At 41.9% G+C, this 16,933-nt stretch overlaps 1 protein-coding gene across 2 annotated transcripts in view; it reads right to left on the bottom strand.

Annotated features, from left to right (window-relative positions):
- SEMA6A (semaphorin 6A) overlaps positions 1–16,933 on the bottom strand; it is a 126,575-nt gene that overhangs the window by 4,498 nt on the left and 105,144 nt on the right. The window lies entirely within an intron of this gene.

Raw genomic sequence — 16,933 nt, 5'->3', positions numbered from 1 at the left:
AACAGGCTTCATTTGTGGCCTTCTTTGTGTTCTGAGAAAGTGGCCTTCACTCTCTCAAGCACATGCTCTCTCCACTTTGCTTCACTCCGGGCAATATGACAGTTTTCGTTTCCAAAATTTATCCCTCTTTCCCTCTTTATCTTTTTTCAATCTTCCCATCATACAATTCAGATAACCGAGATATACTGAGTCTGGGGGAAGAGGCAGCAATTTTATGCACATTAAAAATGAAAGTATAGCACCGCACTCCAGGATTCCAGGGTCTTCCTTGAGGGCACATGGCTTCTGTCTGGAGAAAAGCTAAATTTCAAGCAACTGGAGGAAAGGCAGTGTGTGTCATTTACAGTGAAAGAAAATAGCTAAAACTCACAGATTACAAATATTTATGCTGATTTTGCATCACCCTTCCAAAAAAACCTCCCCCCAAAACCCAGGCACACTCAATTACAGGTAAATATGCCGAATATTTGAATGAAGCTCTTCCCTTACCTGAACTGAAAGACTATTTAGAAAAAGAGACCATTTGGGGCCATGTAGTGGGTTTGAGAAGTGTCAGGTCTCATTATTACAGCTAGAGTTTGCTGTCACGGTGAGATTCTTCAGCAGAGCTAATCTCTTCAATTTAATAAAAATTATGTGACTACACCCGTCAATAATCTTACACTACATTAACCAAGATGCTGTTTCCGAGGAAAGTTGCTTAATCAGCCACCAAGCTGAGAGATTCTAATCTAATGCAAACACCGAAGCTTTTATTTTTTAATACCAAGTGAGAATACACATCACCATTGTCAGATCCTAAGTGCCTGATGTGGTGGCTAAAAAATAAAATCTCAAATACCTCAATTCCTGCCTCTGGAGAGTGAAAGAACATGAATACATTAGAGGCACAGCATGGGCTGAGGAAATGTAAACATTGTTCCTATTATGGAAACGATAGTAAGACAGAAAATGTACCTTCTCTGGTCTCGGGAGACCCATTTTTCATCTACTAAATCAACTCTTTCTGGAATATGTTTAATGTATTTTACTGGCAGATATCAGTGGCCCAGAATTCGAATGAAATGAAATAAAAATCTCCACCCCTTCCCAAACCACAACATGCAACCCTTAAACTTCTGCTGAAATGCTGTGTATGCCACCGCTGAGACCCAGAAGTGCAGCTCTGTCCTGGGGTTTTTCTGCTAAAATAGTTTGATTAGTGAAGCGATGGCTTTCAAACTCGGAAACCTTAGCCTGAAGAAGATAACGTTCTCTTTTTCTCTTTTCTTTCTAAACTGTTGTGACTTCACGGTTGGTTGCTGTGGAAATGATTGTCGTGTGACAAAGGGTTGCGACTTCAGGTGGGGAATAAATAGAAGCAGCAAATCTCTCTTAAGAAACAGAGATTCTGTGATTAAACAAATGCCCTTGGTAATGAAGCAATTTCACCCCAGGGGAAGTGTATGCAAGATGGGAGGGCACTGAATAATTTCCAAATGTGACACTTTTCAAATATTTCCAGATTTATCTTCATGAACTTTTAAGGGGTAGAAACTGAGGAGTGAAAAAGCAGCAGGAAATTCAGCTATAACTCACACCTTTTATGTCGTGGAGCTCCCCAAACAGTGGGTGTCTTGCATTCAAATATGTTTTAATACCTAGTCACCAAGGAATTGTGCTAATGAAAATTTCTTCCTTAAATTTCCATTTCCTTGTTGTGATGCTAAAATAGCAACTGATTTTCCTTTCAATTTTGATTGTGTATGGGGTTCTATTGAACATCATTTTTAACCACCTACATATAATAGCACAAAAATGTACACCTGTGAATAAAATGGGTTTAATTTCCCTCATTGACTTGGTGATCTCAGTGGGGTCTAACACAGGCTTGACCCCACCATTGTTGGTGGTTACTAGGTAAGTTTTTCATAGCAATGGGTGTTGCATGGATCCCTTCCAGGCAACCATATTTATGGGGGCTGCGTCTTCCTCATAAGTGTGTTCTTGTAGCTATCTACAATTGACTGGCGTTTTGCAACTTAAATTGCCCTCTCAGTTTAAGAGGAACATGGAAAGAATAAGTCTAGAGCAATCCATTTATTTCATTCATTGTTTAATCGGGAAATCTACAAAATTTTCAAGTTTATCCATGCTGCTTAGTTTTACTTTTAGCTCTCAAATATCCTTCTTTCATGTCTGAATGACCTTGACTAGACAGACTCATAGAAACCACATGCACTTTCACTGGGAAAAACTCCTGTTTTTTTAGTGGATGACATTTGAGTTCAGGTTTTTGGTTGTTAACAAATCAAGCAGGGTCTGACCTTTGAGAAAAATGGTGTTTCAGACAGCACTCCCCTCCCAGGGCTCATTTTGTTATGTAAATAGTGCCCTTAAAACCCTTTCTGCATCTCTTCAGCCTTGAGATGTCTACCATGAAGCAGGTGGCTTCCCTCATCCTCTGGTGCAAATTCAGAAACCCCTGTCCAAAGTGAGAGGCAGATCGGAGATTAAGTTGAAAGTGCAGTCTTGAAGATAAGAAGTTGGAAGTTATTTTTGGAAAATAGCTTCCCAACTTAAAGCTTTCTGCTTATGTCATGAAAAAGGGCAAAGGGGCATTTGTGGAAATGATTAATCAACTTTGTGGCATTGGTCACCGTGAAGGATTGAACACACCAGACTTGTCAGAGAGGCCAGCAGTGGTACAAGCAACACTAGAGATCTCCGAAGGCCTGGAGTCTTAGGCTTCCATTTGCTGCTGAGTGACCTTTTGGCAAGTGACTTAACATCTCTGGGCCTCAGTTTCTTCATCTGTAATGATTACATTACACGCTTAATCTTAATGCCTTACTGGGTTGTTACAAGCATCAAATGAAATAATGAATAAGAAAGAGCTCAAATGTTGGAGTTTGCTGGACAAATCTGAAGGTCAAAAGAAGTCGCCAACAGAGAAGTGGTGGGTTTGTGGCTCATGGAGGGTTTCAGAGTAGAGTCAGTCACAGCTGTTCCCCTGGAGTCCATTTGCTGTGGGTCTCCCGGGCAGATGGACAGACTGCTTATTTCCACTTTCAAACCTTGTGCTGTCCAAATTTTTGCCAAAGGGATGATATGTTGAGGTAACATGAGAGAATATATACCTCTGTTTCAGGGCTGCCTATTGGTCCTGAATTTTGAAATATGTAACGCAACAAAGCGGGAAGTGTTGCACAAAACACAGCGATTCTAGTTAGGCTTCTAGCGAAGGACTAATCCTGCACTCAACTCCTTGAGGGCAGAGACCATATTTTATATGCATTTATAACCCTCACCATTCCCAGGGCTCTTATTTGGGTACTTAATAAGTGATTATTAAATAAATGGATTTATAATACATTATAGAAATCTTTCTTTTCAAAACCTGTTTTTTTTTTAGATTTTTTTTTTCTTTTTCTCCCAAAGCCCCCTGGTACATAGCTGTGTATTTTTAGTTGTGGGTCCTTTTAGTTGTGGCATGTGGGATGCTGCCTCAGCATGGCTTGATGAGTGGTACCATGTCCACACCCAGGATTCGAACCGGTGAAACCCTGGGCTGCCTAAGCAGAGCACGTGAACTTAACCACTCGGCCACGGGGCCAGCCCCTATAGAGATATTTTTAAATGGACTTCTAAGCTCGGCAAGTCATCTTGGAGTGACTATAACCTTGCTTCCAAAGTCACAAAACAAGTTATGATTCCAATCATATGACAGAATATAATCATACTAACATCCATTAGATAAAAGAAATCTGTAAAGGTGCTCAGTATTTGTTCAAAATAGTAATAAGAGAAACTATTTTAAAAGTGAAAAGAAATTCATTCTGAGATAATTCCAAAGAGATGATGAGGGTAAACGGGTTATTTATTTATTTATTTTTTCTTAAAGATTGGCACCTGAGCTAACAACTGTTGCCAATCTATTTTTTTTTTTTTTCTGCTTTATCTCCCCAAATCCCCCTGGTACATAGTTGTATATCTTAGTTGCAGGTCCTTCTAGTTGTGGCATGTGGGACGCTGCCTCAACGTGGCCTCATGAGTGGTGCCATGTCTGCGCCCAGGATCCGAACCAGTGAAACCCTGGGCCGCTGCAGTGGAGCGCGTGAACTTAACCACTTGGCCACAGGGCCAGCCCCTAAACGGGTTATCTGTAACAAGTGAGTGCTCCAGTGGAATTGAATAATTCTAAACAAATACATCTCTGCAAAGGGCACAGGGCTGGAGCTGGATGAACATCATTGCTTCAGAGGCTGCCTGGAAACCCTGGGGGAGCAGAAGGGCCTTTGTAGGGTGGTATACTCCCTCCCCAGGGAGCCTCCCATTGTCGAGGGAGAAATCAGAGCTGGCTTCTCCCAGGGTGTTGAAATGCCTTCCTCTCCCAACCCCTGGGCCTTCTGCTCTCACCAAGTGAAAAGGGGGCATTAGTAATGAAAACAGTATCTGAAAAATCCTTTGCATTGATTCATTAACCGCCAGCTATTTCTCACCAGTCATGAGGTGCTAAATGGTTATTCTCTTCACCTTCCTATTGCAGGAAGCAAGGCACACGAGGGCTTAGGGAGTTCTCTGAAATCATGCCTTAAATTGGCAGAATTCAGAAAGAATAGAATCTCCATGCTTTGTTTTTTTCCTGAGGTGAGAGAATTTTCAGATACTGGAGGGATGCTAGAGGGAGGTCTCAGAGGGACATTTTGGAGCTCTTTAGAGGTTGAAGCAATGAAAAGATTATGAACAACCCTGCCATCCAGACTCCGCAATATGTAATTCAAAATAAGAACAATTATCAACTGTAAAATAAAGGACGTCCAACACAGTTTTGGTTTGGGGCCGGCCCGGTGGCGCAGCGCTTAAGTTTGCACGTTCTGCTTCTTGGCAGCCCGGGGTTCGCCGATTTGGATCCTGGATGCTGACACGGCACTGCTTGGCATACCATGCTGTGGTAAGCATCCCACATGTAAAGTAGAGGAAGATGGGCACGATGTTAGCTCAGGGCCAGTCTTCCTCAGCAAAAAGAGGAGGACTGGCAGTAGTTAGCTCAGGGCTAATCTTCCTCAAAAAAAAAAAAAACCAACAAAACAAAACAAACAAACAACAGAGTTTTGGTTTTTCCTATGATGACCACGTCAATGCATTTTGAAATCTCAGACATCAAATTCTTTATTAAAAAAATGCTTTCTGAGGGCCAGCCTGATGACTTAGTGGTTAAGTTCACGGGCTCCACTTCAGTGCCCTGATGTTCGTGGGTTTGGATCCCAGGGGTGGACCTACACCACTCATTAAGCCACGCTGTGGTGGCATCCCACGTACAAAAATAGAGGAAGGTTGGCACAGATGTTAGCTCAGTGACAATCTTCCTCAAGCAAAAAGAGGAAGATTGGCAACATGTTAGCTCAGGGCCAATCTTCCTCCATGCCACCCTGCCCCCCCCCCCCAAAAAAAAAGGTTTCTGGTAGCCCTGCTTATGGGTTTTCTACAATTGCCTAGTCTGTACAGGGAGCCCAGCACCAGGCTCTAGGACAACACACCTCAGAAAAGATGCTCTCCTAACTCAGGGCTGGATTGTGATGTTCTTGGTGCCTTTACCATCATTCTCCTGGTATAACAAGGTTTTGACTCGAAGCATCTTTGTAGCTGCCTTCAGCAAACATTTACTGAACATGGACTAAAGCACTGTGCTAGGTTTTGGGGAGACAAAGGTTAAGGAGGCACAAACCCTGTGGTCCAGGAGGGGAGGAGGCAGGTACTCACAGGTGTACTACATCCGAAGTCTGGAAGTATCATGAGATACATTGCTTCTGCTTCAATATAGGCAAAGGCTTTATGTAGGAGGTGACATTTGAGCTAAGCCTTAAGGATGCGTAAGATGTTAGCTGAAGTAGAAAGAGCAAGAACCAAGGCACAGAGGGAAGGAAAATGAAGGCTGTATTCAATGTATTCAATGGCCTGACTCCCTTCTAGTTTCTTATGCTTCAAGTACCAGCCACTCTGCTACACTCTCTCTGGCTTCTGGACGTTCGCACGGGCTGTTCCCTCTGCCCAGAATATCCCTGCTCACCTCCCATTCCTTTGACCCTCTCCTAGAGGTCTGAGCTTAGATGGAGAAGGCTTCTCCAAACTTCCGCAGGCTAGCTTAGCGCTTCCTTCTGCAGGTGTCCCCAGAGCTGTGCCCTTCTCTATCCTAAAATCGGCACTCTTAGGACCCCAGCTTTATGTTTGTTTTTCTCACTTAGATTGCTCTAGAATGCTCTGGGAGGGAGAGGTTTACTGCTGAGTCCCCAGGCATAAAGGTGCTCAGTAAATACCTGTTAAATAAATAGTCAATGAATGCATCCATGAATGAGTACCTGTAGAGGAAAAGTACGAACGAGAGCTAAACATCATTTAGAAGCAGGCTGTGAAAAGCCTTGCATGACTGAAAAAGATATTTAGAAGACATGTCTGTTTTGGAAGGAAAGCTCTTAGTTAATTTACCTGCAGTTTCGAGCGTCTTCTTGCCTGAGAAAGCTCACTTTCAGCTTACTGTGCTCTATGTTATTGAAAAACTACTGGCTTCAAAGAGTCAATATCTTTGTGTTAAAAGCACAGCTAGTCTACCTGAGTTTATTATTACTGTTTTTAAAATTAAAATTGTGTCCTTAACTATACTTATCCCCTACATTGTACAGAAATAGCTGGGAGATGTTCTCTGTCTCATCAAAAAATAAAGCAAAACAAACAAAAATACATAAAATCAATCGCACCTATTAAACTCAATACCAAGGGAGATATCTACTCATCCCCACCCCAACCACCTTGCTAAGTGTACGAGACCTAGCCAGCCGGTCCCTCGAAATGCTTAAGCGCGTTCTTTCCCCTCTCGCCCCTGTTCACTGGCCTGCCTGTGTCGGAGCTGCTGTGATATGATGGATGTGTCTGTCTCCATAGTGAAGTGATTAATAGGCATCTGTGTAAAGCGGACCCGGTGACCACAAAGACTACAAAGCCCCTCTGTGTCCTTTAGCGAAATATGCAAAGGCAAGAAGGAGGATGGACATTTCCTCCATGGCCGAGCCAGCGTGGGCTTCATGTTGGGTCCGAGAGCCAAGAAAGATGGCAAAACACCAAGAAAAGCCCCGGACTAGGATCCCCTAAAAATAGACTCTTGATTCTGCTTTATAGTAAGACAAGCCTGCAATTTCCTTGAAATCCTCATAACAACTTGGGTGAATGGAATCTAACAACCCAATTTTTCTTGTTTCAAAATCTTATTGCAACAAAATGCCAGGCTCACAGTCCTGCAAGGCTGTATGAATGAATGAACTCATCATGGGCCGAGCATCTCGGCCGCTAACCACAGAGGGCCCGCTGTAATCCCTGCTAAGGAGAGAAGAAAACACATTGGGGAAAAACTAACTAGAGACAGCTTATCCTCAAAGCCACACCCCAGCCTATGGAGATGACCGCACGGAAAGCGCAATGGGAGCTCTCTGTGGTTATCTCGGCAGGAAGCAGCCTCCTTGTCTTAGGGCATAATGTGAACCAGATGGCTTAGGAATAAACTGAAACGCCAGCAGCTATAGAAATGGGCTCAGAGTTTATAACTCAAACTTTCCTTTTATTTTCAATTTTTTTTCCTGGCAGGCTGAAGATTAGGTAGTGGGAGGGGCTGTGGTCTTCAAGATGTATCAAGTTAATGACTGACCATGCCAAAGTAGAGGCAGCTTCCTGGCTGTTTAATATCCTCAGTTCAGAAGCTATTTTAAAACTCACACATTGAAATAATGTTTACTGTGGTTATCTGCAGATGAATCCACTTCCAGTTCTATCACCTTTGAAACTGATGCATTTTGTTGTTGGGGTGCCATCACAGGAAGAAAAGGGAGAAGGTGCATGAAGCTCATTCGATTTCCTATTTTTTGGAGGAGAAACAGTTTCATTTCCCCCCTGTGCCAATGGGAGGGCTTGGTTCCCTGTACTTCCTCTGCACCACTGTTTTAGACCTGGCACTGCCAGTGGGACAGCTACACCCAGAGCATGGACTGATAATTTTTCAAAGCCAGCCCCTGGAATGTTGGTCTGTGGTTCCATGTGTTAGAAGTGTCACTGTCTTTGTAAAAGTAATGAGTATTTCAGATGGGCAAAGTTTTAGCAGAATTGGCATGGCCTATTTTCCTCCTTTTTGAGGTTTTTCTCTCTAATAAGACAGGGAACCAACAGCTAAGTAATTTCTGAAACCAGACAAAGCATTTCTATTTTCCAGCTTCCTGGTCCCATCTCCTTCCTTTGCTCTCTCATGAGGCCTCAAAGCTACAAAATGGGAAAGTGGATCTCCCTATAAAATTGTGAAATTCAGGTAATTCTTTGGAATATTGCAGTGCTTTGATTACAAATAGCAGGAAACAGGTCTGTTTGAGTACTCCTAAAACTGGCAACTTACACTTGCTAGAAATATGGTTCCTGGGATCTGGGTTATGGATGAGGCTGGGTGTTATTGGTTAAGAACATAAACTTTGAGGTGATAAAGACCTTGATTTAAGTCTTGGCTCTGTAGCTAACTAGCTGTGTGACCTTGAGCAAGTCACTCAATCTCTCTAAGCCCCAGTAGTGTTGGCTATGAGATGAGAGTTGTTGGAAGGATTAACTAGATTAAATAAATGAATGCATGTAAAGAACTCGGCACTGTACAGGAAAATGTTAATGTTCAATTAATAATGCAAGGGAAGCGTTTCTAGAATTTCTGACAAGTTACCTGCCTTGTACAGGGTCCAAGATAGACCGTTTTAATGCAATACTTTGGTAAGGTTCAATTGTGTTAGCAAGAGTGGAAAAATAAGGATTTAAAAATACAACAGGGGCGGGCCTGGTGGCACAGCGGTTAAGTGTGCGCGTTCCGCTTTGGTGGCCCGGGGTTCAGTGGTTCGGATCCCGGATGCGGACGTGGCACCATGTGGCAAGCCATGCTGTGGCAGGCATCCCGCATATAAAGTGGAGGAAGATGGGCATGGATGTTAGCTCAGGGCCAGTCTTCCTCAGCAAAAAGAGGAGGATCGGCAGCAGTTAGCTCAGGGCTAATCTTCCTCAAAAAAAAAAATCTTGGAGAATGACCTTAAATAAGATAGCCCATAGCAACTTGGAAAGTGTCCTAAATCAGTGCTACTCAGCATCAGCATCACCTGCAGCTTGTTAGATATACAAATCCTTGGGTCCTATGCAGACCTTCTGAATTAGAATCTCTGCAGTCAGGGTTCAGAAATTTGTGTTTTGACAAGGCCTCCGGATGATTCTTACAGTCACTAAAGCTTGAGAAGCACTGCCCTAAATAGCATGAATAATATTCTAGAAAATACATCTAGGTGTTTAGCTTTAAAGTCCAACCTCAGACACGAAAAAGATTTTCAAAAAGATTTGTAAATTAAATAAATAAATGCAGTCTTCTTTGGTGTTCAAACTATGAGTCTTTAGTGGGTCTTATGTATGACAATATTTTTTTTTTTTAAAGATTGGCCCTGAGCTAACATCTGTTGCCAATCTTTTCTTTTTCTTCTCCCCAAAGGCCCCCAGTACATAGTTGTATATTCTAGTTGTGAGTGCCTCTGGCTGTGCTACGTGGGACGCCACTTCAGCATGGCTTGAAGAGCGGTGCTAGGTCCGTGCCCAGGATCCGAACCAGTGAAACCCTGGGCTGCTGAAGTGGAGCATGCAAACTTAACCCCTCGGCCACAGGGCCAGCCCCTGTATGACAATTTCTTTACTGTGGTTACAATATTCTGACAAAGAATGTAAAATTGATATGATTTTATTGAAAAACAAATTCCTAACACTTTCCCTTGGTACCTGACAAAAGCTTGACATATGGCCTAAAACACTGTGCTATTAGCTCCTGTGACAGCCTCAACTTAATTTGCTAGAGCCAAAAGCTGCTGGAAAAATGCCTGTGGTCTCTTTATTTGCCCTGATATGGGGACACGGAGGGGAATCTCTGATGCTCCCCATCTCTGTCACAGGGGCTGTCAGGTGGTGGTTGGTACTACAGAGCCCAGAGATGTCCTGGATTGGGTTAGCGCAGACAGGACTGGGTCCCAGGAACAGAAGAATCTCAGGGGGAGCTCACTATTGAATAGAGCAACCTCCTTTGCATCTGGCCTGCTTCTCATGTCACCTCAAAATCATCTCTACTCAAACAACACACAGCCGTCAAGCAACATTTGACAACGGTTCAGAGGATCTTTCCCCCTTCCCCTGCATGATCAGACAAGAGAATAAGAAACTCAGGAAGATTTCTTTCCCTTATGTTTCTGGATTGAAGGAGGGACCTGAGCTCATGTTTCATTCCCCAAATTAAGGTCCTGCTTTATAATAATAAAAATGCCTAGCACAACAGTGCACTCAATGGAGCTGGGTGCTTACAGATCTGCTGAGTTGAACTGAATCTGCAAATCCATAGAATTATATAAGACATAAAAAGTTACATTAAATTTTGGCTGTGTGCTTTTAAATCATGGAGTGCAAGACCCATCAGTACTTAGGGTATATTTATTACCTTAACAAATGTCAGATGATAGTGTCCAGCGTTATCTATTATTTATGAATAACAAGAGGCTGTAGGACTGGAAATGACAGGCTTTAATATGTCCAAAAGGTTAGGTGAAATGCAGTTTGCTGCCCTATAAATTTCTTCAGACCATTTTCCCTCCTAATAAAGCATTGTCATTGGTGGCTACACTGAACTTCCATTATTTCTATACAGTTCGTAATGACCGCCCCTGCCTTCAATGAAGAAATGTAATTGCAGATACATATTTGCAAAAGAATGCCTCCTTTTAAAAATACGAAATTTAAAAATAATTGGAGTGGGAAATTCCTATTATCCCATTAAAAATGAATCTCTTTACAAAGATGGTTTCTAGGCTTTGGACTTACAAGAGCTTAAGAAGTATTAATTAAGGATGACAAACCTCCAGACTGCCCGTAATTAGCTTTCTGACACCGATTAAGATCTCATCTACTGTGCACCCAGGATATGTGAATATATCCAACTGCATTTCACAGGTTTACTTCAGGGCCTTTCTACGATGGAAGGTGCTGGGGGATTGACGTATGATGTGGTTTGTGTGGATCCTTCCAGACCGCAGTGCAGCCCGGGCACTTTGCAGGATTTTACCTAATACTTGCACCGCCTGTGTCTCCCTGGGACCAGTGAGTGAATACAGCCTTTCTGTCCTCTTTCTCTCTGTGGCAATGGCATGAATTATGTATTCTGAGCAACTCTTGCGGCTTTTGAGGCCTTTCTCATGTATAGCATCAAGAAAAGAGAAGCTGTCCTCAGACAATTTCCCGGGTTCCACTAGTCTGCCCTTGCTAGACCACTTTGTCTATGGAGCAGTGAGGTTTGCAAAGTAAAACTTGTAACAAGCATTTTTTTTTTAAACTCCAGGAAATGAGGCTATCAGAAAGAAAGTTTTGAAACAAAGCTAATATCATGTTTCCATTATTACACATGATCCCAAATAGAAATTGACTCTTCACAATTTTATTGTTAGGACAAAACAAATTTTAGATGAACACAGTGCAGTTGAACCAATTAAAGAGCGAATTTTTAACTACTCCAGATGTTCACTTAATAAGATCGTGCCTAATCAAGTCCCTGTAGTTCTCGAAAGTTCCATTAAGCTGTCAGAAAACTTTGTCATTGTGTGTGTTTTTGTGCAAAAGATAGGAGAGAATGGAAGAAAAGAGACTGAGGGAAAAGGGCTGGGGTAAAGTGAATGGATGTCAACGGTGAAGTGTCTTAAAAAAGTGGCTATGGATTAAAGGTAAGAAGCACCTCTAGAAAGCGAATTGATTTTTTAAGGTTTAAATTGCTGATTTTAAAAGAAAAAAGTTCAAGTCTCCATAATCATCATTCAAGTCCTTCATTTTTTTGAGAAAATGGATGTTAGGTAAAAAAAGCAGCTTAGTTGGCATCCCTAGAAAAGAAAAGTCAAATACTGGTGTGCAGATCCAGGCAGGCAGGGAGATGAAACAGCTTTCTACATGGCTGACATTTAACTTTTTTTTTCTTCTACCCTTTCCACAATAATCTCATCAAGACCTAAGATAAATTCAGCAAGTTGTCAAGAGGGTACAAAATTAATTAGATGAAATCTACGTCTCTGCCCGCACTGCTGAAAGAACAATTACAGCCTTCCACATGGGCTTCTCAGCGCTTGCCCCTCTTCCCAGCACATACATGCTCACAGGGAAACTTCCACATCATCTAGCTGAGAGCCCAGCGCCTGACCTCCTCACAATATCATTTTGCTCGGCTCTTCAAAAAAAAAGCCAGAGACTGCAAATCGATTTCTTTTCTGGTAGGTGACAAAGAAATATTAATATAGTGAAAATAAATAGTGCCACCTTGGATGATATTATCATTTCTTTCTCAGTAGTCTCCCCTGATGTCAAAATCTGTTCTGGAGGAAAAGCCTGCCATGTGCCATTCACCCCAGTGTTTTTTTTGTTGTGTTTCTTTTTCTGGTGAGGAAGATTGGCCCTGAGCTAAGATCTGTTGCCAAACTTCCTTTTTTTTTTTCTCCCCAAAGCGCCAGTACATAGTTGTATATCCTAGTTGTAGGTCATTCTAGTTCTTCTATGTGGGATGCCACCACAGCATGGTTTGATGAACGGTGTGTAGGTCCACACTCAGGATCCGAACTGGTGAACCCCAGGCCGCTGAAGTGGAGTGTGTGAACTTAACCACTTGGCCTTGGGGCCAGCTCCCAACCCTAGTGTTTTAACTGAAGTGACAGAGAAGCCCAAGTTTGGAGTTCATCTTGCTTGGGGCTTTACCTAATCTAGAGCTCTTAGCTTGGCAAGGAACATCTACCAGGAAAATGCCAGTGATGGGTAGAAACCGATCTAAGATTGTTGCAAAATTCTATTTCCCAAACTTATCATGCATATGTAGTTAATAACCTAATAAGATTGAATAATCAATTTATTATCTATCGTATATCAGTCTCTTCATCTCTGTCTTTCCCTCCTTTCGTCCCACCCATCTACCTTCCTATCCCCCACTGCCTACAGCTAAAGCCAAAACCTCTTAGCATGACTTTTAAGGCTCCAGACTATCATTTCAATCTCAACTCCCATTCTGGCCTCTATATACTTTATCACTTTAGTCATAGCACACTACCTACCTCTTTATCATTATACTCTCTACTTTCATAGCTTCGTGTCTTGGTCGTGTCACTTGTTTAGCTTAGAATGGCCTTCTTCCCCATTTCATCCTTCAAGACTTTGCAAGGCCTTCCCTGGCCCCCAACTTGGAATGAGTTGTGTCTCCCTTTATCTTCCCTCAGTGTCCTGCCAGCTCCTCTTTCCTTTACTTCTCTAGCTTTCAGACTCCACTCTGCCCCATCGCTAGCCAGGAGGTCACCTGTGTGTACCCCCTGCTGAACTGTGAGCTCCTTGAGTGCAGGGCTAATGTTGAATTCAGATCAGTATCAGTATCACTGAAACAGTGAGCATAAGGCTGACATCTAGCACTTGTTTGCTGAATGTCCATTGTATGCATGAAGAAAGAAATGAAGGAAGGTTGCCATTTCGCCTTTCTTTGAGCCTAGGGCTATTGAGACCATTATTGAACTATTATTTTCTAGTGCTTTCTAGATATCAGCTCATCCCTTCAAAGCTACAGAAATGGAAAAAAAAAAAAAGGCAGCCATCTAATTAAAGAAGAAAAAAATACAAATGGTTAACATAATTGATAAAAAACCTGTGGTTAAATAAAATCAGAAAGAATCAATAGTTTTAACCATGCCCTGGTTTAGGAACAGTGATTTCTGAGCCTTCCTCACTTAAAAGTGGCATTTGAAAGCCTACATTCAGTGATAATCTTTTACTCTATCACATTTCAAACACGTATATAACTTTTAGTGCTAATTCTCTGAAATTAACTATAATGTTAATATTTTTCACAGAATGGAATTTTTACTTTCGTTCCTCTTATGTGGGTTATCCTAGATTGGATAAGAGTTAAGGAGCAAATGTAATCTAGAAATTAGATCTTATATTCTCCCTAAATAAGTTATCAGCAGCCTCTTCAACAGGATTGCCAGGGAGCAAATAAATCTACAGAACACCAGGTTAAGTTTCAACTTCAGATAAACGACAATGTTTCGGTATAAGAACGTCCCGTGCAATATGTGGGACATACACTAAAAAATTATTCATGGTTTATTTGGAATCCAAATTCAACGGGGCATTCTGTATTTTATCTAGTAACCCTACTCTTCTCCCCACAAATAATGTGCTTTTAATGATTCCCACAAATATTCTTTTAGTCCCACTCTAGATTTTTGAAGTTTAAAATAGTTTAACAGAGAATAATAAAAATGATATTAAATCTTTGTGGGGCAAGTATAGCACAGTTTACAAATTGAAAGAAATACTAATGGACTAAATTTCAAGAATTGTCTTTTATTTTTCATTGTCAGCAACAACAGTAAAGTAGATACCAAATTTCTTATGAACCTTGAAGGATACCTTTCTTCAACCCTCAAAAACAGAACTAACTGAACCCTAACTTAAAAGGGTTGATGGAACAGCAGCAATCTGTCCCCATCTCAGTGTTCCTGGGCCCTGGCCACGCGTGCTCCTACCTGGTTCAGTGAATTGTTGATTGTGAGGTGGAAGTCGGAGCCCCTTGTCCCTCCCACTAGCCGTCCTCCCCATCAGACAGAACCCCTTGCTCCGAATTCTGCTCCTAGACTGTCCTGTTCTACCTTCACATTTAAAAATGGCTGGGATACTACAGGTTTTACTAATAAAAGCTACGCCAATGACCACGGGCTTAGTTTTTGTGAAATAAAGCTCAAGCTGTTCGAAAAAAGTCTGAGTTGGCCAGCAGTTCTACAAAAATTTTAAGTCTGAATCGTGTACCTAAAATCCTTACTTCCTTCATCCTGCCTGTCACGTGATATATGGCCGCTGTAATATTGGTACTGAGGAAAGGACTAAAGCAAAAGGCTGAAAAACGGATTCCAAGTGCTATGTCCTTGATGTGTTCAGCTAAGTTGTCTTCAGTTGTCTGATATCTTTTTCTAAAGTCCGCTGTGCATGGTTTTGCCTTGTTCACAAAGACAATGGTGGTAGCAAAGGCTTTCTGGTGCATTTTCCAGTCTATGTGCGCTTCGTGTGTCTGGCGGTTTGATATTTCTTGGACCGGAACTGTGTCTATCTCCATTATAGCCACTAACTCCTTATTGGCATCCAATACTGTGCTACGGAGCCAGTAATAAATTTTGCTTGAGACGCCTCAGAAAACATTTTTGTTATGGTAATGTTACTGAAGAAATGGCAGAGAAGATTCGGCCCAAGTTTAGGAGTCAGGAAAAGAAGAGAAGCTTATTTTTCTTCCTTTATTACTGTCATTAGCAATAATTGTCTCTGTCCCTAAGGTCACCTACATTGATAGGAGCCAAGAAATCACTTTCCCCACTGGGAGAACGGGAGGGCTTTAAGATCCCCAATCTGTTAGATTTTAAGCATCAGAAATTGTTAAAACGCAAGAGCAATCAGGGCCAGGTTCTGTTATCAACTATAATCACCTAAAATTGGATTTCCCAGCCTGTTAATGAAGAAAACCTGGCTCTGAGGGTTTGTGACTCAGAATAGGTAAAGTTTGAATGAGAGGAAAGAGTACAAAGGGTCAAGTGTAGGTTGTTGCCAGGCCAGGGGAACACACTGTAGCCCAAGGTCCTTACAGAGATCAGAGAAGTAGCCGGGAAGCAGGAGTGCAGAAAGTAAACTTTCCCTCGGCCACAATTTGGGTAATAACCAGCTACAAGTCCACACTTGGATGCTCACTGCTGGTCTGCAGAAAAATCTTGCCAGATGCTTAACAAGCCTAGAATGACTAATTTCTTTTTAGTCGAAATCCATTTTACTCTAAATTCCTACTTGACTAAACTTCTCATTCCCAATCACAAAGCTCAGTAGTTGGAAGAGAAATCAGAAGAGACTAGATCGTGTAATTGCAACACTCAGAACCCAGCCAACAGAAGGTGTGGCGGTTATTAAATCTCGTTCTTCCAAATGCCAGAAAAGTTTTGGTAGTAGCTTAATCCTCCCCAGACTCTTTTAATTGCTCTAGGCCAGAGTTACCCAAACTTTAGTTATTTAACTACCGACGCTACAATTTCAATGATCCATTCAGTCTCACCTACCGTGTTATTTCCTTAGTACTTTTATATCCCCATACTTTCTGCATTACTATTTACTTAATATTTTATTCAAATTACCTTTAAAATGTATTTCAAATGGAAACTTTATATCGTTATTATAAATGGAAAAAAGTGTCACTTTTCCTAGGTAGAAATTAACCATAAAAATAAAATTAACTGGGGGGCCGGCCTGGTGTTGCAGTGGTTAAGTGCACACATTCCGCTTCGGCGGCCCGGGTTTCACTGGTTTGGACCCCGGGTGCGGACATGGCACCGCTTGGCACACCATGCAGTGGTAGGCATCCCACATATAAAGTGGAGGAAGATGGGCATGGACGTTAGCTCAGGGCCAGTCTTCCTTAGCGAAAAGGGGAGGATCGGCAGCAGTTAGCTCAGGGCTAATCTTCCTCAAAAAAAAAAAACCCAAACCAAACTAAATAAATAAATAAATAATAGTAACTGAAAGCAAAACAATGTTAATTCCAGCTAGCTTCAGCGGCAAGGCAAAACCCTTGGTCTAATCTTTCTCTTTCTTGTCAAAATGGAATAGTAGCAAGTCGAGGCAGTTGTTAATGATAAAGCACCAAATTGAGACTTTTGCCTTGACATAACCAAGAAGACTGAAAGAGAAAGGAAAAGTGCATAGTAACTTTCCACCGCATGATTCAATATTCTTCAAGGCCATCGTGTCCCCAAGCCACCTAAATCATCTCATGTAGGTTGCTGCATGTCCCACTTGGAGACAATACTACTGT

Source organism: Equus quagga, chromosome 7 (assembly GCF_021613505.1).
Source record: "Equus quagga isolate Etosha38 chromosome 7, UCLA_HA_Equagga_1.0, whole genome shotgun sequence".
In the NCBI taxonomy this organism is placed as follows: Eukaryota; Metazoa; Chordata; class Mammalia; order Perissodactyla; family Equidae; genus Equus; species Equus quagga.
Note: the sequence above shows the minus strand (reverse complement) of the source record. Positions and strands in the feature narration are given on the sequence as shown.